This window comes from Equus przewalskii, chromosome 19 (genome assembly GCF_037783145.1).
Source record: "Equus przewalskii isolate Varuska chromosome 19, EquPr2, whole genome shotgun sequence".
NCBI classification, from domain to species: domain Eukaryota; kingdom Metazoa; phylum Chordata; class Mammalia; order Perissodactyla; family Equidae; genus Equus; species Equus przewalskii.
In genome coordinates, this window is record NC_091849.1 from 4074630 (window position 1) to 4097623 (window position 22994).

The following is a 22994-nucleotide window of genomic DNA, read 5'->3' on the forward strand; positions in this document are numbered from 1 at the left end:
GACCACGCCGGAAACACAATTCCAGGCCCCCTCTAGACCTACTGAACCAGACTCTGCGGCTGAGTCCAGCGACCTGTGCTAAGGAGCCCTGCAGTGGCTCTGAGGATCACCAAGTTTGAGAACCACTGCAACGGACTTTACAAATATACCACTGAATCCTCCTAACAACCCTGTGAGGTACGTACTATTTTATCATCCCATTTTAGTGAAGACAACACACAGATTTCCGGAGATTCGGATCCAGGGGTCTGGGGCTGGGTCCCAGAATCTGCGTTTCTCACAAGCTCCCAGGTGATGCGGATGCTGCTGGTTCAGGGACCGCACTCTGGGCACCAGTGTTCTGAACCCCGTAGGCAGAGTCTTACACATCTTAACCTGAGATCCCAAAGTTAATCTTCCCTTTGCAGCATTAATATATTAAAAATCAAGCAAAACAAAGCTCCCTTATAGCCTATCACACCTGGTGGCCTACGGGGGCAGGGTTTTTTCCCATTGAAGAAAACAGTTCTTCCAATGCCCAAAGGGCACCGCAAGCAGAGGCACAGAAGATGTGGAGTTGTAAAGAAATTCAACTCTCAGTCTATTTCAGACTAAAGGAAACCCAGAGAACACCCACCAGGGCTGGCAGAGTGAAACGCCAGGCAGATAAGAAATGTGCGAAACAGATCTGGTGTGAGGGGTGGGGCCTGTGGCAAATCCCCACGAGCCTGCCCAGTTTAGACGACTTTAAATTCAATTAGAAAATAACACGGTCTGGGTCACACAGAACACGCCAGGGTCAGGGTCTGGCCACACAGTGCCAGCCTGCAGCCGCTGAACCTCATCCGACCTGCTCATTTTATTCAAGGGGAAAATAAGGTCACAGAGTCGTTGGTAGCAAAAGCAAGATGTGAATTCCAAGCCCAGGGCTCTCTGGCTGTACTACATTGCTTTTGGAGAATGCAAGTCATTTGGTTGCCTTTGGCTTATTTTTAAATGGAGATTACAATAAAAACAAAAATCAAACTTGATGAGCCAGAGGCAGTTAAAATTAGCTCGCTCCTCCTCCACCAAATTGGAAAACCCCTGTGCTATATTCACCAGAACAACATCAGTCAAATAAACAGGTCAGATCAGGCCAACAAGTGGGAAGGGATTTTCAAGAAACAGGTCCATGGCGAGGGGAGGTAGCTGCCAGAGGAGCTATGAGTGGTTTCCTCCCAACCCAAGGGGAGTGGCATGCCCTCAGCACAGGGTGCGGAAGGTTCTGTGATGTCCCGAGACCCCGCACCATATTGTTTCTGCCAGGGCTTGTTCCACTGGGGTCCACCTTGAATTTCCCGGACGTGGAGCGGGGATGTGGAATTCAACACTAGAACACAGATCTCAGCGCATCTGCCCAGGAAATTTAGAGGTCACGCCCCCTCTGTGGCCCAATCTCTCTTCCCCTTTGGGGACAAAGCTTTCGGGAGGGCTGACGGCTCAGAAGTCCCATCCAGGGAACTCAAAGGTCACATGCCGGTCGTGACACCCAGGCCCTGCTGCATGCAGTGTGGGCTCAGTAAACAGATGCTGAGGAACACATGTATAGCCTTCCAGTAACAGAATACTCCCCCGCTTAAATCTGCGGCACATACGCCAACACAGCTGGACTCGAGGTTACTCCACAGGGCAAAGCCCTACTGTGACCCCACCGACTCACAGCCTGTGGCCTTCAGACAGCCACTGACCCTCTTAAAACGCTAGTCAGGGGCCTTACGATAAGGATCACGCATCTCTTCTCTCCTGAAGTCCGGCTGGTCTGCCCTGGGGGGCTCCATCTGTCCCTCCGGCTCTAAGACGTAGGAGCTTACAACCCAGCGGACCCCAATCGGGCCCCCGCGCGAGCTCTACGCTCCAGCGTTGCTCTGCTGTTGGAAGCTATAGGAAATGCACACACACAGATTCGCACCTCATCCAACTCAGCAGCCAAGCAAATGCTCCCCACAAGCTGGGAATCCTAATTCCCACCCGATCCTCTCTGCCAGGCGGCTGGGAGCCTCCATTGCGACTTCCTCTTCCGCTGTCACACCCACGTTGTTTCGCACCTGGACCGCTACAAAAGCTTCTCGTGAAGGTTTTCCCTCTAATTCTTCTGACTCTGCCAACAGATCGCTGCCCCGAAAGCACTGCTCTGTGACATTTCAGCGCTGCTAAAATGCCAAGTCAGGTCCCCATTCTGAGCGTGCCGTTCATGTTGCCTGATTTCACCGCAGCACGCATTCCCAGCCTATTTCCTTCTCGCTCTCCGCTCTCCCGCATAACTCAACATTCCCAGCGAATCAGATGGTCCTAACCTCGCAGTCCTGGGCCGCCCCGTCTCTCCCTACTCAGACCCCTCCCCACCCACGGAGGCCGGATCACCCCCCCCCCGACCCCCCCTCCCCCCCCGACCCCCCACCCCCCACCCCCGTCCCCTCGGGGGCGCCTTCCTCCATCAGCTCCTGACTGCCCAGCCAGGTGTACTCCCCTCCTTCTGGACCCCACAGCACTCTGTAACCACTTTCTAGCACCTCTCCCCCATCCCCCACCGTCGGTCTCACCCTCCAGCTGGAGCTCCTGGAGAACGAGAACCACGCCTCACACACATCTGTGTACATTTCATCTGCGCCCCTTCTTCGGGAGCTGTCAGCATTCTTATCCAGGCTCAGGCAAGTTAACTCCTGACTGACTCACAGACGCACAGCTGGCAAAGGGAAGGGGCAGACTTCCAGGCCAGGCCTCCATGGAGGCCTGGTGGGAAGGCGCCAGGAGGGAAGGGGCAGGACCTGGTAAGGATTCCCTGTGTGGTGGTGTGCACGGCTCTGCAAAAGGGGGCAGGCTACCGGTTGGATAAATAGACTAATGGTTTCAATAGTAACTAGTATCGCCGCTGCCAAGCAAGGCACAGCAAGGCCCGGGCCAGCTCTGCCCCAGCGGCCCAGGAGCACCCCTCTGCTACTAAGTCTCCTCCTTTGTAAAAGGAATGCTGGACACGATGACAAAGTTGTCAAGGGGATCAGAGTGTGCCACTCCAAAATACGCCACTTTGTGGAAGGACTGTTTTGAGCTGAAGGCAACTGAGAAACGGCAGATGCAGGAAAAGCTCTCCAGGCTCTTTTCTGCCTGAAGGCAGGGCATACATTTTCCTTTGTGCAGGTGTCCCTCCTTTCCTCTCCTGTACCAGGAAGAAGAAATGAGACAGCTCTTATCACTGGCGATGGCGCCAACTTGAGTATGCGGAACACACCTCACTGAAATAACCCTTATCTTCCATTATTTTCCACCTATATTTACCTTCCACCTCTGGAAGTCCAAACCCTTTTCCTTTATCTTGTCACTTCTTCATAAATTTACTGCTCTTTGTTAAAACTGTATATAAGCTCTCAGGCCTAACTCCTTCTTTGGGTTTTTACTTTCTCTTCTGTGTGACCCTGTGTACACATAAAATATTAACATCAAATAAAATTTGTATGCCTTTTCTCCTGTTAATATGAATTTTGTCAATTTAATTTACAGGGCTCCCAAGACAGAACCTAAGAGGGCAGAAGAAAAAGTATTTTCCTCCCCTACAGTTGCATCCTCAAAATCGTAACATTTCATAATTGTGTAATAATTTTTGTAGTAATTAGCAAAAAGGAACAATGCTGTTAGAGAAAGAAAAGTCGTTGCAAAATTAAAAGTGGTAGCATTAAGATGAGTTCAATTATACTAGAAGATGTACCCTTTTGGATTTTCTTCTTTTGTCTAAGAATGTGAGATCTTTCCAGCTCAGAGTCACCATTCTATCAAGAATGACCAGATGAAGAAAAAGGGGCAAGGGAGAGCTCGAGGAAGGGGCTCCAGGAGGACGGTTGGGGGGGCGTCCAGGAGGGTTCAATAGAGGAAGTGACCCCTAGCTGAAAGCTGAGAGATGTGGTAGAGGTGTCAGATGATGTGGTGGGGCGAGAACACATCAGCAGAGGGAATGGTGGGGTCAAGGGGAGAGAGTAGCCAGTCATTCCACAGTTGATGCAATGGCTTTGTGGCTATTATTCCCTCCACAGCTAAAATCCATGTCAGCCTCCTGCCAATCAGGGTTTCACATCCTTTAAACTCCTCCCCGAACTTTGATAAAAATAAGACTCGTATGCTTCCCCTGCCCTCCCCGCCCCATCCCCCCTCTGGTAACCCAGCACCCTGTGCACCGGCCTCTCATGGAGACAGGAGACGATCTGTCTTGAAAGACAGGGTCAAACTTTGCCATAAAGCTTTCTGTCTCCTGTTCTCTCCCCAGGTGCAGCGGGTCCCAAGCCCTGGTCCATCCCTCGTGGGGCGAGAGCCTCCGCTTTCCTCCTCATGATGCTTGAGCAGTATCTGCCCCAAGGCCAGGCTCCTTACATGGACACATGAGACTAAAAATGACCATATCCCCGAGAATCCACCTTCCCTCCTCTTGCTTTTCCACAGGCTCTCCCACAAAAACAGTATTATCTGAGGGAGACAGCCTGGGGAAGGCAGTAGAAAGAGCAGAAGCTTCGAAATGGGTTGGAATCTCTCTTTTCCAAGTACCAGCTAGGAGGCACTGAGCAAGTTGCTTGAGTACTCATGCTTCTCTTATGAAATGAGGATAGGTACTCTCTGGAAGAACTGGTGTGAGATAAAGAAAATGACAAGGCAAAAGGCTGGCATGTTGCTCTAGTGGCTGCAAGAGCACCTTATATGATATCCAGGGACACAGCTCCACTGCCCCGTGGGCTGGCCAGGAACGTTCACACCACAACACCGGCTACAACAATGCCCTTTCGGTTCTAGGGAACCAGGATACAAATGAACTTTGTGAAAGTTGGGGACTTTTTGCATAAGAATAGCAACTTCCAAAGTGACTGGATTTCTAACCACAGTATAAGGGCCTTTCTAAATGATCCTTTGTGTAAAGGCAAAAAGCGATTTTCAGGGTCCCATGTGAAAAGGATGGGACAATTGCCATAGCAAATGAATAAAGCAGCAGAGTGCAGTTCTTATGGAAAACGGATGGGACTGACTGAGAGAGGACAGGCCCCAGTGTGCTGGAGATGGGAGAGCCGAGAATTTTCCCAAGGTATTTGTGGTTTTTGATGGGATCATTTTGGAAGGGGCACATTTAGTATTTGGAAAAGCAGAAATGAGGCAATATATGTTTAAACCAATTATATTTAAAAGAGTAGTGTTTTCTCAGTACATTCCTCCTTTAAGGATGACGTTGAAGGGTCAGGAGCCTCACTTTTAGGTTCCGTGTGAACGTAGGCATTACTGTCACATAGGCACGCTACGCGCCTTCACTCCTTTTATACTCTTCCCAGCGGTCTGCTGTGAGTCAGGACCGCTGTGGCTCCTGCGAGTTCTTGTTCTGGAGGAAACGTCTTTGGGACATACAGCACTTTAGGGCGAGAAGCGCTCCCACATCAAGGCCTTAGAGGGCCGAGACTGGATCCAGGGACGCCCTCACGAGGTTCCACGAGGGCAGAGTTTCTCAGGAAGCATTCCCCCACATCAAGTTGAGAGGGAACACGTTAAGCAGAAAAAATTTAAAGTTTAGAAAAGTTCTGCTGTCGAATTACAATTTTCTTTGTTCTTGTTCAAAAGATTTTATTCCAAACGCCTATCTTTCCTGTGGTGCCCGAGGCTGTTGCAAGGTGGAGCTTTGAGGGCACGCTGAGGCTCACTTTCAGTAATACAGCTGTCAGGCCTCACTGGGAAACTTCGACTCAGGACTTGTCTGTCCTCTTTCTCCCTCTCCCCTCTCTCTTTTTGGTCCAGAACATGAAAACAGGAAAAGTCATTCCATTACTCCACTTGGACGTGGCACCACAGTCACTGGGTAATCATTTCTACGTATTAGGTGACATCAAATGTAAATGGTGTTGTACAAAAAATCCCAGACACCTGGGGCTGAATGTCCAGGCAGCTCTGCCGCCTCCCGCTGGGCTGCCTCTGACAGAACTGGCAGGGGAAAGAGACAAAGGAGCAGAAACCAAACGGACAGTTCATTCATCATCTGTCGTGACCAACGCTTGCCTGCCAGCGTGGGGCTGGGGCAGAGGGAGAGAAGCTGTGCTGGGAAATAAAATACAGGTGGAGAAGAATTCCAGCCCATGCCTTACCTTCCCCACACTTGGATTTTGGAAAAATCAAATAAAATTTGAGTGATGGGCTTTATGCAAAATAAATAAATAATGTAAATTCTTTAAAAGTTAAGCTTTTTTAAAAAAATCATATAATTTAAATCTCCATGTACTTCTCCATTTCATAAACAAATCCTAGGGCCCAAGTGATTAAATATATTTTGATTCACGGCGAGAGGAAGCAATCTGCCCAATAGAGTTAAGAAGATAATCCAAGTTTAGTAACTCCTACACTAGCATTTTGCTCCTCTAGGTAAATAATATGGTTTAAATGCCAGGTGTGTCTGTGAAAACTTATTTTCAGTCACCATTTTCTTTCAAGATGGAACCCTGAATTTCAAATCAAACCCATTACAGCGTGAATATTTTCTTTTTAAAGATTGGCTCCTGAGCTAACAACTGTTGCCAATCTTCTTTCTTTTCTTCTTCTTCTTCTTCCCAAAGCCCCCCAGTACACAGTTGTATATTCTAGTTGTGAGTGCCTCTGCTTGTGCTACGTGGGACACCACTTCAGCATAGCCTGAGGAGTGGTGCCACGTCCGTGCCCCGGATCGGAACTGGTGAAACCCTGCCTGGGCTGCCAAAGCAGAGTGCGCGAACTTAACCATTCAGCCACGGGGCCGGCCCCACAGTTTGATATTTTAATGATAGGTATTTCCTTCAAAAGTCGCTGTGTGGCTAACAAATTGAGATAAAATTGAAAAGAACATCTCATTTCATTTGGGCAACTAAATACTAAACTTAAAATTGAAATTCAGAATGAAGCGGAGCCCCAGAAATGATGACAGTGAGGCCATCCTGGGTCATCCCATACACTTTTTGATCCTCCTATTTGCAGAGGTCCCTGAAAGCAGTGCTTCTCAAAGTCTAGGTCCTTAACACTCTTGCATCGGACTCCTCTGGGGTGTTATGCTCAGGTGACAGAATCAGACTCTCTCTGGGTGGAAACCAGAGTCTAAGAGGGGGTCCAGGGATTCTAATGCACATTAATGCTCGAGAACCTTTGCCTTCAAGTGGCAGCAAAATTGTTGGGATTTTTTATTGGCCTCAAACCACCATCATACAAATAACACCTGTTAGTGTAGGGAGGAAAAACTTTCCCTGTCTCCTTTCAGGTTCCATCATTGGGTGCCTGTGAATTAAACGGACAAGACACAGATCAGCAGGAGAAAAGACAGAGTTTACTGCCGAAGGTATGTACGAGGGGCTCACAAAGAAAGTGGCTCGAAGAAGGGGTTAGAATTTGGGGGTTACATATCATCTTAACATGAGGAGGGCGTTAGGATTTCAAGGGACAATAAATGGCCAGAAATGACTTCAAAAGAGAAGAAAGAAACTATTGGAAGGTAAGATTGTTTTAGTAAAGTCTGTTTATGCGATTCTTCAACTCTGGTGACAGGAGTCACTCCTTCCTCTGGTACAGGAAGCTTCCCATAAAGGGGGATTGATGACAGCTGAATTCTTTTGGAAGGATCTTTTAGGCAGTAAGAGGGGTGAAGACAAAGCCTCTTCCTGCATCTGTCGATCTCAAATGCCTTCAGCTCAAAATAATCCTTATGCCACAGTGGCATACTCTGAAGCCCTCCATTGGCTAACACAGTCCTGTATCACTGCATTTATTCCCAATGACTTTCATGTAAACAAGAGTTATTCGCATTTTACAAGGTGGTCCTAAGAGGTTGGGTACCAAACAGGCCTCAGGTCATATGGTTTGTAGTATCCAGGACTTGAATTCAGACCTTTTGATTTTAAACAACAGATTTATCCTTTAAGAACAATGAAAATAACCCCACCATCCAAACACATACACAAGTTCACATCATTTAAACCAACTATCTTCCTTTTAGTCATCTCTTTTCAATAAGACTAGCACAGTTTATCACCAGGACCACTAAGGAGACCAGTCCTTAATAAGCTAAGCTTGCTCCGGTGTTTGCTGAGACATAATTAACACACTCAGGTACCAGCCAAATGTCTAAGGACTAATGGGTTGCTTTTGAATTGTCCATCTGCTTCCAAACACAAGGACACTGATTGATGACCTCAGGAACTAGGGTGCAGTTAGATCCAGCAAAGAGCTAATCATGGTCAAACACTAGTGCCTGCTCAAGAGCAGCCCTTACACACACGAGGAGGAGGAAAGATGTTTCATTTGGAAAAGGACAGGTAGAAGGTGCAAGATGGAGGAAGAAGGAACCTACATTCTATAAATATTTAGGATACTATTTCCTTCAGTAAATTTTAGACTTGGTTCATTAATTCCTATGACCTGTCAAGAGGATTTTTGCTAAGGAATGGTACACTAATTAGAATATACAGCCCAGTCTCTCATAGAAGTGAAAGAATATCTTTGTTTCTGCAGCTTTTTCTCCCAGAATTGCACCTGTCCAATATGGTAGCCACATACGGCTATTTAAATTTAAACTTAGATTAATTAAAATTAAACAGAATTAAAAATTCAGTTGTTCAGTTGCACTAGCCACATTTCAAGAGTTCTATTGGAGAGCGCCAATCTAGAATCTGATGTCAAAGTGTCAAAATAAAGACACTTTGCCAGTGCTCTCAAGAATATGTAAGTAGAAAGGAGAGGAAAACCGAACTTGAAACTTCTTAAAAATTATGAAATATTTTAAGTATATTGAAAAAGTACAAAAAATAATAGAGAACAGTTGTGTGCCCAGCACCCACTTGGTCACATCTCCACATTTACAATATGCGAATCGTAAAGTTACCTGCCACCCTTTTCTTCAGTGAGGAGAAGAAATAGAACACAACAGATAGAGTCGAAGCCCCACGGGGCCCCTTCAACGAGCCCTTAAATGCTCTACCAGAAAGCTCCAAGGATACAAGCGATGGTGTCCGACACAGCCATGTGGTGAAGAACCCCGGCTCTGGGACCAGACAGCATGGGTCCTGAGTTTCCTGGGCAACTAAGAACAATTCCAGAATGTTTGCAGTTTCATTGAAGGTTAAAGTGAAACTAATTTGAATGCACAGAATGATGCATAAAAATCCTTTTTTTAGAGGTAGAAATGGAGACCATGTCTTGAAAGAACCAATTTTAAATTTTATGCATATTAAACTGGTGAACCCCGGGCCGCCGAAGCAGAACGTGTGAACTTAACTGCTGCGCCACCGGGCCGGCCCCTATTGCCCAATTCTTCACGGAAGATCCATTGCTAAGTGTGTAATAAATATGTCCGCATGTCCAAATGCAAAGAACACCTGGCCTTGTCAGAATTCTTGACACTTACTTTAGCATCACCTCTGTTCTATTCTCAGATCCTGGAGATTCCAGGCATCGGCGTTTGGGCAATTAGCACACAGGGGCGTTTCAATGGCTACGGAGATCCACAGGATTGAGAAATTAATGCAAAGATGTGTTTGAGTTTGTCCAGTCCATCTTCATTCATCTGAGGAAAGGAGTTTCTTAGAGGGAAACCACTCACTTTTAAGTTATAAAGTTCACGCAGCCTACATTTCTAAAAGCACAGAGCCTTCTGTAGGATAAGACGTAGGACTTGTATTCATAGAGACGCGAGATGGCGCAGTCCACAAGGTCAGAGCTGCTGACCACAGAAATACATTTCTATTGGCATGTAGAAACACTTCTGCCCCAAATAATCAGGTAATAAAACTGGCCTACCTGATGCTACACAGACTGTGGTTCTGTTTTTGTTTTATGTTTATAACCTGCTGTACATGTCCCTTTGCTTTGGTGTCTCCTATTCTCTCGTGTGTGCAGTCTGCTGTGGGCTTCCTGGGCACTGCAGAATATACCACTGAAGCGACCCTGAAGTGACATGGCACCCATGCTTACTGTCAGCTGTTCTATTGCTACCAAAGGGCTTCCACTCAGCATTTAAAATGTTCCACTTACAATTTACAGGTGGCTTAGCCTGGTACCAATGAAACTTTTTCCCACTCCAGCTGCTCAAAGCCAGAGACAGACTCTCTCTGTCAGAGGACACAGACTCCTCTCCGGTATGTGAAAGACGCCACCTTGACCTGCCAGCACTGTCCTCCCCCTAAGTTCCAGCTCTGCATCTCTGCTAACCTGCTTCAAGTTCCCACCACAGCTAAACCCAATACTGCACATGAGAAACTCAGCTCACCATTGCCCCCACTCCCGCAAAAGTAAACCCTGCCACAGACTTCTTTATGTCTGTTAATGACATGCGCATCCCTCAGTCACCCGTGGCTGACAGCTTGGGGGCCCCTTCCTCCCCCTACCTGGACCCAGTCCTTGGGTCCAGCAAGCTTTCTCCCTACCAATCCTCTCAGATCTGGCCGTCCTCCCCATTCCCACCACTCCTGCTCGAGGTCAGGAGGGTCCCTTCCGTCACCCTCTCCAAATCTTCTGCCACACTGCCTAGGAGATCATTCCGAAAACATCAAGTTACTCTCCCACCCCTCCTGCTGGCAGCCCATTCCCATGTGAGCTGGGATGCCGGTGCCTCCAGTCACTCTCCCAGCCGCCCCCCGACCCAGGCAGCCCACATGAGTGAGCAGCACTCATTCTTGCCGGCTCTGGGACGTCCCTTCCAGTTTATTTTCTGCCACACTTTCACTTACCCCAGTCCTCCTATTGCAAATACTCTGCCTCTGCTGGCACCCAGGCTTTCAAGATCCAGCTTAGAGTCTAGGACCTGCAGAAACTGTCTTGGTTTCCTGACACGTTTGGCACACAGCGTATACCCACAGTAGCATATAAAGAACAACAAAGACATTTTAACTTCAAAACTTAAAGACATATACACAGTGGGAAAACCTGAAAATAGAGAAAAGCCTCCATGAAGTGAATCACCAAAGATCCAAATGCCCAGCGTTCATATTCTAGTGTATTCCCTCCTGATCTTTTAAAGAGCTATTGAAAAAAAAAATTGGTTATCAGCTTGTTTTCCTTATTTAGCTCTACATTGTACACATTTCCCAAGTCACTCAACCGTTCCTCAAAATGTGATGTTTTGTGACTGCAGGAGGTTTGACGGAGTGACTACACCGTCAGTTAAGTTACCCATTTCTTCACTGCTGGACTTCTAGTTGCTTCTCATTTTGCACAGTTGCATTATTTTATGTGCACATGTATTTATCACCCCAAATGGACTTCACTTTCTTGAGGGCAGGCCCTTCTCTCCCACTTCCCCGTGGCCCCCAAGGATCGAGGGCAAAGCTGACACAGAGCAGGCCCTGGATAAACACCAGTGTATTTGAGCAGAGCTGCCCCGAGGCCTCCCTCTAACAGCAGAACTGCAGAGTATGGAATTCAATAACAACAGAACCACGACCCAAACACAGCATGAATTCCCAAACGCCTCGGATCTGTGTGCACGTCTTGGGCCTGCTCAGCTGTTTCTCTTCCCATCTCCCCTTCTCAGCAAGCAGCTTCTGCTTTCACTCCCAGCTCATGCTGGAAGCCTGGCGACTCCCTGTGACACTGTCCTCATCCTCCTGAGCCTGGTCGCTCTCCACTGGCCAAGCCCAATCATCTCCTCTCCCTCTCTGCCTGGATAGCTGCAGTGGCCTCCTCAGGGCCCTCCCACCTCCCAATTGCCCAGCTACACTCCAGCCAGAGTCATCTTTTTAGGACACAAATCTTGTATTATCTCATTATTCCTCTAACTCCCCCGAGACTCCCATTTACCCAGGGAACTCCTCAGTCTTTCTGAGATGTGGCACAGGAGGCCTACGTGGTCTGCCGGGCCCTGCTCAGGCCGCGGCCACTTGCCCTTCTCTCTGCTGATCAAAGACCAAGCTCTCTCCATCCTAGGGAAGGCTCATCTCCCGCCCTTCCCTGGCTGAGCCTCCAGGCCCCCACAGTGACGTGTCCTCAGACAAGGTTTTTCTCTCTGCTCCCTCAGCTAAATCAGGTCCCTCCATTCTTTTCCATATCACCCTGGATTCCTCCTTCACAGCACTTGTCCCAGCGGGGGGATTCACACATCTGACTGTCTGTATAATCTCTCTCCTGCCCCAGACCTAAGCCTCCAGGGGGAAAGAGAGGTTATTTTTGTCTTCTGTGACACCATCTCTCTAATCCTCAGTGCCTGCACATCACAGGTGTTCGTGCTTGTGGAAGGAAGCTGGGAAGGGAGGGAGGGAGGTGGTTCTGACCACTGCCTGGTACAACTACTGCAACTTGTGGGGTTCTAACTTTAAACCAAAGCAGCGGTTATATTTCCTATGAACTTCTGTTTTATCTTCTTACATCTGCAAGGCTGTGCTTTGGCTGATTCGTGGCCATTTGCTCAGATGACAACAGCAGGCTGCATTTTCTTCATCTTCCTCTCACGATTCTTTATTTAGCTAGGCCACTGCCTGGTCACTGCTTGTTTGTGCATCTAAATGTGTGCACACACAGGATACTGGCCCTGTTGAAAGAATGACACACCCTGCCATTCTGCATTTATGAAGTGAGCAGTCACTGGAGTGTCCGCCATGCTCCAGACGTTGAGCTGGGCGTGGCGCTTTTCCCTGCTCCCAGGACCTGCCTGCCCAACCCTGAGGCCAAGGACCTCACCACAGTTGGTATTCGCTCACTCCACATCCAGGTAGGAAACTGCCCAGGGAAAACACAGCTTCAAATCTGCCACCTGCACAAAAGTCACTGAACCTTGCAGCAAGGGTCCCCGGCCAAGGAGAAAGCCCCTCCCAACTAAATGCAGGTCAGAGGTGGTTACCTTTAGGCCACCACAGGGTAGAAGACGTCTAGTGCAATTTGGACTCTCTGTTCCGGAATGCAAGCCACTGATATTCTCTTCCCTTCCAGCCTTTACGTCAGCCTTGTCACCACCCTAGAGATAGAAGCTAATCTTTCATTATCTCTTCAGAAGGGTAAACATTTCTTCCTCTGGGTAAATAAGGAAGCCACAGAGCAACCGTCTGAGCAGGGCAAGAGGGAAGCATGGTGCCCTCTGGTTCTGCCAGCTCGCTGCTTCTCCCGACAGCGTGTAGATGGAGTGTTTCCCACCCATTGGGTCGGAAGCGTCCAGCTGGCCTCACGGCTCCCTCATTCCTCTGTACAGAGGCCCTCAGAGCCTCCCAGGGAGACCCAGAGCCCCCAGGGAGCCTGCCCGCAACCCACCAGAAGCCCAGGGTGGAGCCGGGGCTTCCGACTGTTCAGTGGGAACCCCCACGTTTCTTTCTACTCTACTTTTCCTTCTCCGCACCCCATTTTCTAGAGCCGGTCCAAGGTAGGAGCCTAAGGTCCGTCTCTCCCTCCTTCCCTCCCGCCATGAGTGTCCTATCTACCGGAAGACTTTTCAGTCCAACTGATTCTGACCACCAAAGCCCAGGGCAGCCCTGCAGCCCCTAGAGTTTCTGGAGCCCCCTGTACGATGTGGATCACCCACAGGGCATCCCCTGTGGGCCCTGAATTATTACAGCGCCACCAATTCCTCCTCCTCCACCTCCTCACAGTCTGGCTTCCAGTTAGCCTGGCAGGCATGGTTGGCACGAGATGTTTTTTATCAGATTGAAATGTATCATCCCTCTTCCCACACAGGATTGTGTTTCTGTTTGATGAAGAATACTGCATCCCAACCAAGTGCTTTAAATATCACTGTGTCTGAGGACACAGAAGAGCAGAGGGATGAAGACCAACTCTTGGAACTACTTAGGAATAATCAAAACATGAAAGCAGGAAATTCATACTTAGCGGGCCGTGACTTTAAGGACAGATATTAGCTTGTTGCTTCCATCTCTCTCCGCTGCACACCAAAGAGAGAGAACTATGCTGAGTCTTGATTCCCTGATCCATGAAGGAGATGACCACACTTATCTCTGTCCCCTCTGTTAGCTAACATTAGCACTCCATTGATTCTGAGTCTCTGTGTTCCCCGGGGTGCACAAAAGTCGGGGAGATGGGAGGGCCACGGTTGATATAAAATTCTTCCCAAGCACTTGACAGCAGAGGGACCCAGTACACAAGCGCACACACACACGCACACACGCACTCTACAAGTTTCATGATACAATACTTAACCCTTATTATGTGTGATGCAGTAAATTCTATTGTTTTTCTTTTAAAACTCTGGGAAGGATCCTCCAAGTGAACTTCACAGCGCACTGATGTGCCACGAGCTCAGGTCTGAGACGCTGCTTTGGAGGAGGCTTCGGCTCGGGCTCCGGCAGAGACCGGGCGCAGCTGCTCAGGAACCGGGAACCGCGGGCCGCCCGGCGCCCGGCTCACACCACCTGCGCCCGTCTTCACTCAGCCACGAGCTAAGAACGGTCTTAGGATTTTAAATGGTTCCAAACAACCAAGAGCAGAAGAATATTTGTTGTGTGGCATTCAAACGTCAGCGCCGGCCACCCACGTCTCAGCGGACCGCGGGGCGCCCCCCTGCGGCCCCCGCCGGCCGCCACTCGGCGCGTCCGCCGGGCCAGGCCGTCTGCCGGCGCTGCTCCAGGCGCAGGGACCGTCCGATCGACTCGTCAAACTGGTGCTCGGAGCTGGGGTACTCCAGTCTACTTCAGTTTGGAACAGAAAAATCAGTAACCCCACTTAAAGAACGCAAACAGCGCTTGGTCCTGAGAACAGACTCCGCCTCGCGGGCGCCCCAGCGGCCCCTGTCCCGCAGGCGCCCAGGGAAGAGAGCTGCTGTCACCACGGGCGCGCTCATCTTCAGTGCTCTTCTCTCACGGAGGCAACTGAATTCGTGGTGGAAGAGAGGTTTTAAAGCAGGCTCCCTTTGCATTTGGTAACTTGCAACCAGGAGCCTGCGCTTCCCTGACAGGAAGCAGCAGCAGGCTGCTGAGAGCAGATTGCGCGCACATTAGGGAAGCCGCGGGCGTCGCACGGGCGGTCCCCCGGAGGGTCGTTCCCCGAGGGCTGGGGACACCAGGCCGGGAGGTGCAGTTACAGCGCCAGCCGCAGCCACGGCCCCCACGGCCCGGCTGGGAGGAAACCTCCCCTCGGTGCTCCAGCCACGCTCTTTGCCCCGTGTAACGTGTAACGGGAGCGCGGTGGAAAAGCCGGAGGAGTTGGCCCCTCGGGGTGGAAAAAGGAGGGGAGAAGGAAAAGGCAGGGGAAAGCCATCCGATGCTATCGCTAAATCTGGCAGAGAGGCAAATCTCAGGGCCTCATGGGGGTGGGATGGCTGAGGGGCAGTGAGCGACAAACTCCAGGGTCTTGTGGGAGAATGCCAGTCTGCGCAGTCAGAACTAAGGAGCAGCCATCGCAGCACGCGCGACCCTTTCGTTGCTTCCTCCACTCACCCCCATTGCCCCGCCTGGCACCTCTCTGCCTTTCCGGCTTTAGCCGAGGAAGACGCCATCGGCCACCTCGAGGATTCAGTAGGGCATCTCCTCCCTCCACCCCACATTGCACACAGCAGCTGGCCCTATGGAGGCCGTGTTTCTTCTGTTTGGTACCCAAATGGCAGCCAAGGAGACTTGGTGCTTTTTTCTGGACTGAGCCAGGAGACCCAGGTTCTAACTATTCTCATCAGATGTGCATTCCCCGCCCCCCAGCAGGATTAAGGGAAACAATGCTCAGCCCTGCCCTGCAGGTGGCAGGACCACGCTGGGGCAGCCGCAGTTCCCTTGCCGAGCAGGCAAACACGGGAGCAGGAGAGCAGACAGGAACGCTCAGGGTTGATGGTCCCGCTGGGAGCTAGCCACAAAGGTGAAGAGCAAACCCAGGCCTGCCAGGACCACGGAGGAGGCAGGAGATGAAAGGAAAGCTGTAACTCACTCTTGTCCTCCTACAGGGAAAACCATACACGTACACACACACACAGGCACACACACAGAGGGAACACACCACAGTGCCAAGCTTCAAGCACAACCGTGGTTTACAACAAAAGGGGAAGAAGCCTGCTTTACGGGTCTAATTTCCACAGGCTCTGAACTTTGTCTCCATCTCATTCTCATTTTTCCATCAGTAAATCAGAAACCTCTCTCGGGACTCACCTGAATCATGGAAAATGGAATCACTTGGGCCCTTAAATAATATTCTCACACCATGTGAAAACTGCCAAAGTCTCAGCAGCAAGTTTCTTTGAGTTCCAAGAATGATTAGCATTGCCTACCAGTATTAAAAAAAAAAAATTACAATTTTGTCATTAATCTGAATGAGGGTTTTTTGCCCAGAAGGGAAAGCATAGAGCAAAAACTCAGCTGAACAACAGTTTGGAACACACCCAGGTCTAACAGGTCGACAGGCTGCAGGCTGAGAGCACTGCAGACATCTGGGAGGACCGGAGACAGCCTGCAGGACCTCCCTACTGCTGATAGAGCCCAACCCCGCGCCTGGCTCTGTTCAACAGAACTCTGTTGCTAAGGACAGGGTAAAAAGTTTTACTTAAAAACGAAGGCGGTAAGTAAGTATAATTACTGTACAAATAGTGACTGGTCCCATAACACGTCAGGCAATGTTAAGATTTGCCAATGCTCTGCTTAATCTAAAAGAACATGCAGGAATTGCTACTTTTCAAAAGAATAACATTTTATCTTTTTGGAGAAAGATGGCAGAGGGCTACAGAAGAAATACAATTGGGGTCTTTACATGGCTGCCCAACCCAAACCTGGGTCTCCAATATTTGAACCAAAAAAAGAGCAGCTCTGTCTGTTAGATTCCCCCACACCACAGCCAGAACTCCAAGTACCAGGTGCCTCCGCCTCCCGGTTCTCCCAGCTGCCAAATGCACCATTCTCCACGGCGGTCCAGTTGAAACCACTTCCTCTGTCTCCTCAAGACCTCTCTCAAGTCCTTTGGCCTCGAGGCTGGGATCGTACCCAAGTGAGGACACTGAGACGCTGGTGCTGGGCCTGTAAACATCACACTGCTCTGATTCAGGTGTTTATTACCCTTTACAAAATCACACAGACAGAAACATCAGGAAAACCGTCAACTGAAAACCAACAGACTAGAGCTACTGGGATTTCTGTCGCCAAACTGCCAAACCGGTCAAGGGCTGCTTTCCCAGGTGGGGTCATGCCCTCCTCTTCCCCTTCCTGAAGCTCTGACATGGTCCTTTCTGTCCATCCCACTGCCACCCATATGTGCTCGTGTGATTTCTGCTTCCAGGACCGCTGTCCCCAGGGCCCTGACTCAGGGAGCTGCGCAAGCCCCTTTCTTAGTAGAAGCAGACCCTGTCTTCCACGGCTGAACGTTGCCCGGGACCCCAGCTCTGGCCCTGAACCAGACAGCCCTGAAGAAGCCATGAGCAGGAGCTCCTTCCAAATCCTGGCCACTGCTTTTCCAGATCTCTTCCGCAGGGGCTGCTCTGCCTGTCATAGGAAGGCAGTGGGAAAAAATACCACTGCTCGGGCAGCTGGACTGAATCCTCTGACGTGTTCCCTGGAGTGACAGGTAGCGAAACCAGCTACTGATTAGGTAAACCTCCTTGGCAGACTTACAGGGCTTGTGGGAATTTCGCTGACAGTCACAGGTATTTTGTTCTTAGAGTTGGCATGCTCAAGGTAAGAGCCACATGAAGCCTCAGGGAAACTTCAAAACCAGAAACACACAGACCATTTAGCAGGACAGGATGGAACTGACCCCTGCCCAGAGGCAGTCCAGGCACCAGATGGCAAAGATACTCCTTTCAAGACACCTCAGTGATACATTCAACAGGAAATGCACACTTGCCGAGAAGCTAGTAAAGAAGGGCACTCAGAGACTCGCCCTCCCCTGCCTCTTGTTAAGCAGCGCCTTCACGTGACGGTGGTGGGGTGAAAGGAAGACAATCTCAGGAAGGCTGAGACTCTCCTTCCACGTCCCCACTGCATTCAGTGTGTGCCTCCATCATGGTGACTTACCCTGGTGTGGTCACAGGCCACCGTCACCCTGGAGACTGTGTGCCTCAATGGCAGGACAACATTGCTTTAATCTTTGGAGCCCCAGCATCCAGCACCCACTCGATAAATGATGGACGAACCATTTGTTAGTAGATGAACTTCGTGGATGAACATGGGCTCAGTTTTTAGTACATCCCCCACTAAGAGTGTCAGGCGGAAAACCAGGAGTTGCAGGGGTTGCTCAGATTTCAATCATCCATACCATCTCTAATTTCCTACTAGTCAATCAATTAATTAGTGCACGTCTACAATGGGGAAGGTACTATGCTGGGCCAGGTTACCATGTAATTGGTTGCTGAATCTCATAATTCAATGTCATCTTCTCCAATTAATACTTGTCCTTCCATATCAATTAAGAAAGCAGCTTGGTAGGTTCATGGATAGGTAAGATGGCCTCATAGAAAAAGTAATGATCTGAGGGTCAGAGAGTTATAGCATTGATTCTGTCTCTAAAAGCCTGAAGCATTTGGACACCTTGTACTGCACCTTTTCCTTCAAATAGGAAACAGGAAAAATACTGAGACTTCTATTATTGAGGTCACAAAACGAAAAAAAATAGTGCCTCTCTACCTACACAGTATGATAGTGTTCCAACCCTTTTCTTCGGGTTCCTGTCCTCCCCTGCGCTTGGAAATGGTTTCTTCTCTTTGAGGTTACTGGCCTTGCCAATCAAAACCATAATCTTCCTCCCAGATACTGACCAGCATCTCTTCACCTTTACACTGTGAAATAAAATAAGATGAATAGACAGGCCCTAATACCATCAATTTTCTCATCTTCAAACTGAAAATCAGAAATAAGAGTCTCAGAGGAAAGAGATTAACTTACCATTCGTGGCTAGAAGCCTTTGAACTGAAAATAAAATATAGGAGGACGACAAGTTTCCTGTTCATCGATTCCTCACATCCCTATTCTTGGAAACATGGCAATCTTTCCCCGGCATAAAAAATATCTATCTATCTATCTATCTATCTATCTATCTATCTATCTATCTATCTATCTATCTGTCTCCTTCTTAGCATTTGCACAACAGAGAGAAAGAGAGAGGGGTGCAGGCAGAGGGAGGTTCCGGTGTGAAGGAAAGGCCCTGGCCAGGTTGCTGTAGGATGAGTCGGAGTTTCATCTGGGCCCTCACGCCCCACTCCCCACCTCAGCCCCACCCACAGGCCCCAGAGCTGGGTCAGTAGTTGCCCGGTCTATCCTTTCTGTGCCTTCCAAAATTGAATTTCATGGTAGAGGAAACAGAACCACATTACTTTCTGGCTCATCTGCTATAGTCCTTTGTTATTTCTTAAGTCAAGGCCTAAGGCCTTGGTCAATCCTGAGTAAACCCCAGCTATCAAAATTGGCATTACTCTGGTTTATTCCTTCCACCTACATCAACACGGAGGAATCTCCCAAACGTAATGCTGAGTTTTAAAAAAGAAAAAAACAAGGAAGTTCAGAAGAACAAATACAGTATGATACCACTTATTTAAAGTCTTTTTTAAAGGCAAAACAGCACTGTATGGTGTTCTAGATACTTCTAGGGAGGATACAGATGTGATAAAAGTAAAGGAAATTCATGGGGATGATAAACAGCAACTTGGGGCTCTGGAAAGAGTGGGGAGAGGAAGATGTGGGGCGAGAGGTTTGGACTACTAACAATGCTTTGTTTCTGAGTCTGGGTGGTAGGTTCGTAGACATGTGACGTCAGAAATATTTCATAGCTAATAACAATGAAAGAAATCAGAGCACACAGCCTGTTCCGCGTGCTGTCCCGTGGCGTGCCAGCCCTCAGGATTTGGACTGCTGGCTCCTGGAACCGTTCAAGAGGAAACGGCGAGCAAGTAAACAGCTGACAGGCCTGGAGCACACAACGGCACATGAAATCCAGCCTGGAGGCCTGCAAGGTTAGAGGGCCATCCCCTGGGAGCCTGCAGGCTTCTCAGGAAGGGGAAGCCTCAGAGAGTGACCCTGGCGGCCCCACACTTCCTCCTCAGCTTCTGAAAACACAGACCCCACACTTCGCCACTCCTTTACTGCTCCGCACTACCCCCATCAGCTTCTCCACTTCACGGGGCAACACTGCAGCTTGAGACACAGGAGTGTTTATTTTAGACCCAGACTCGCCGGCCAAGACCCCATCCACATAGAACACTTCTTCCCAAGTCAGGAGCTTTATTGTAATGGAGTCACTCCCTCCTCCTCAGCTCAGCAGTGAGGACCAGCTGGCTTGGGCCTCTGGGTTTTGAAATTGGGCTTGTGATATCAACAACCATCCATAATAAGGTATACGGTTACACTCAAGCCCTTCAAAGCATTTTTAGATGCATTACCTCATAAGGCCTCACCAAATCCTATAAATAAGGATATCAAGTATTATCCCCATTTCTAAGATGGGAAATGGCACCTTTAAAGGTCGGTTCATGGACACAGAGGTGCCAAGTGGTGCCTCCAAGAGAGGCACAGGCCTCGAGATTCCGACCACTGCGGCAAGCCCCAGAGGCTGCAGCCACCTGGAACACACAGACGATCTTTCAGCAGACAACCCAGCAGTGCAGCCTAGAAAGAAAACCAAAACAGAACAAGAAACAAGGCAGGCGGTGTACGAAACACATTTTGTGCAGTGCCCACATCACACTTCCAGAGTCTCAAAAATCCAGCAGCATTTACATGCCATGGGGATATTTATCATTGTTTTTGCCCAACAAATCCTCCCTTACCTTCAGCAAAGGTCAAATGCACTGTAAAAGCCCCAGTGCAAACAGCCAGCTGGGAGGACATGCCAGGGCCGTGGCAAAGTCCTTGCTAATAATTATCTAGACAGTGGCCCTATGTAAACGCAGGCGGCTCATTAATAGCACACGGATTATTCCCCTTATCAATTAGCAGGAGGAAATGACTTCAAGTACAGAGTAGGTACATTTTTCCTAGCTTCCTCCATGTTGCGTTAGCCACAGCTCTCAATTATTTCAAAAACTGAACTCCATATACTGTGTTGTTTACCTCCTTCTAAATATCAAAAAGATATCTAAAAGTATGTCATAAATAAAAATTTAAAACTGACCTTTCTGGTCACCAAATTAAAATCTCGTTAAGTTTAGGGACTGTGTTCTTATTCAACATCCCATGCCCAGCTCTTGACCCAGAGAAAACACTGAATAATGGAAAACAGAAGGGCAGCCATGCATAATAAGTGCATCCCATTCACGTATCCAGCAAGGATTACGCGGTAGTGCTGTGCCAGGGGAGATGGCAGAGGAGTAAACCGCACTGCTGGCCTCAGGGCCGACAGTCTGATGCAGGAGACACATGACTACGAGACAAGGCACGCTCGTGTGACACCTGCTGCTGCGGGAAGGCAGACGAGGGAGTGACCCTGAGAGGACTTCCCAGAGGAAGCAGCATTTGAAATTGACCTTTAGGGGAAAGTAAGTCACACTGTCTTGACTTGTGGGTGATGGGAGAGAAAGAGGGGGCTGAGCAGAGAGTCTCTGGCAGAGGCAACCAACTCCTGGAAAGAGGGCCTGTGCAGAAGAGGCTGAGAGAACAGGTTTGGGTATCTGTATTAAAATGCCCCCAGGGAAGTTTCTATGTCATCAACCAATACCACACTAGAAGGAGCTGCTGGTGAAGAGGAAGCTAGCAGGGACTTGCCTTTGGGAGGCTGGTAGGGGCACTGGGAGCCACTGCCAATTCAGAGGGAAGCCCTGGCTCCCCTTGGACACAGTGTCCTGGGCGGCTTCTGCTTCCTGTCTCCCCACATCATCTGAACCAGGTCTCCATCCCCTGTCCTGTTTCTGCATCAGGTCCCCAGCCCTGTGCAGCGCAGTTAGTTCGGATGACAGGAGGACAGGGAGTCCAAATTATGTAACTGCAAAAAAGGAAACTCTTTATTAATTTAGTGCCACACAGAGACAGATCAGAGACCATACAGGCCACATCCAGAATCACAGGTCATTTCAACTGAGGAAAGAATGGGCATTGAGAAGGGGAAGTGAGGAACACACACCTGAAACCCATCCCACTCTGGGACGAGGCTAGAATGAGCATCTCCCTGAGGATTGGCCACCATCAGGCAGAAAAGAGACGCTGCTAAACTAGCTGGTCCAGCACCTTTATCTTTCATCCTTGCGTGGTTCTTCTCAGCTCACACACAAAAATATCCATCTGCATAAGTATCTTGAGTGCAAGTTTAAAACAAAATGGAAACCAAAGAAGATACATAGACAACCAATAAGCATGTGGACAGGTGTTCAACATCACTAAGTATTAGGGAAATTTAAATCCCAACCACTGTGAGATCCCACTTCAGACCCATTAGGATGGCAAGAACATGGAGAAATAGGGACCTCTGTGCACTGCTGGTGGGAATCTCAAATGGGGCATCCACTATAGAAAACAGTATGGCAGCTCCTCAAAAAGTTAAACACAGAATTACCATACGGTCCAGCAATCCCACCTCTAAGGATATTCCCAAAATAATTGGAAGCAGAGACTCAAAAAGATATTTGTACACCCATGTTCATAGCAGCATTATTCACAATAGCTGAAAAGTGAAAGCAAGCCAAATCGACAGATAAATGGATAAACAAAATGTGGTACATCCACACAATGGAATATTATTCACTCTTAAAAAGGAAGGAAATTTTGACACATGCTACAGTATGGATGAATCTTGAGGACAGTACGCTAAGTGAAGGAAGGCAGTTACGAAAGGACAAATGCTCTATGATTCCACTTATCTGAGGTCCCTAGAGGAGTCAGATTCATAGAGACAGAAAGGAGAATGGGGGTTGCCAGGGGCTGGGGGAGGGGAAATGGAGAGTCAGTGTTGAATGGGGACAGAGTTTCAGTTTTGCAGAAAGAGAAAGTTCAGGAGATAGATGGTAGCACAACAATGTGAATGTACTTAATGCCACTGAATTGTACACTTAAAAATGGTTAAAATGGTAAATTTTATGTTATGCATTTTACCACAATAAAAAAATCCCCCTTCAAACAAAGAAAACCAAAATGTAAAGTAGGCACATTTGGGAGCTCTGACCCTGGTCTATGCCCACCCCA

General features: G+C 48.8%; 1 protein-coding gene across 4 annotated transcripts in view; it reads right to left on the bottom strand.

Moving 5' to 3' along the window:
• Positions 1-22994, bottom strand: part of SLC22A23 (solute carrier family 22 member 23) — a 157898-nt gene that overhangs the window by 49486 nt on the left and 85418 nt on the right. The window lies entirely within an intron of this gene.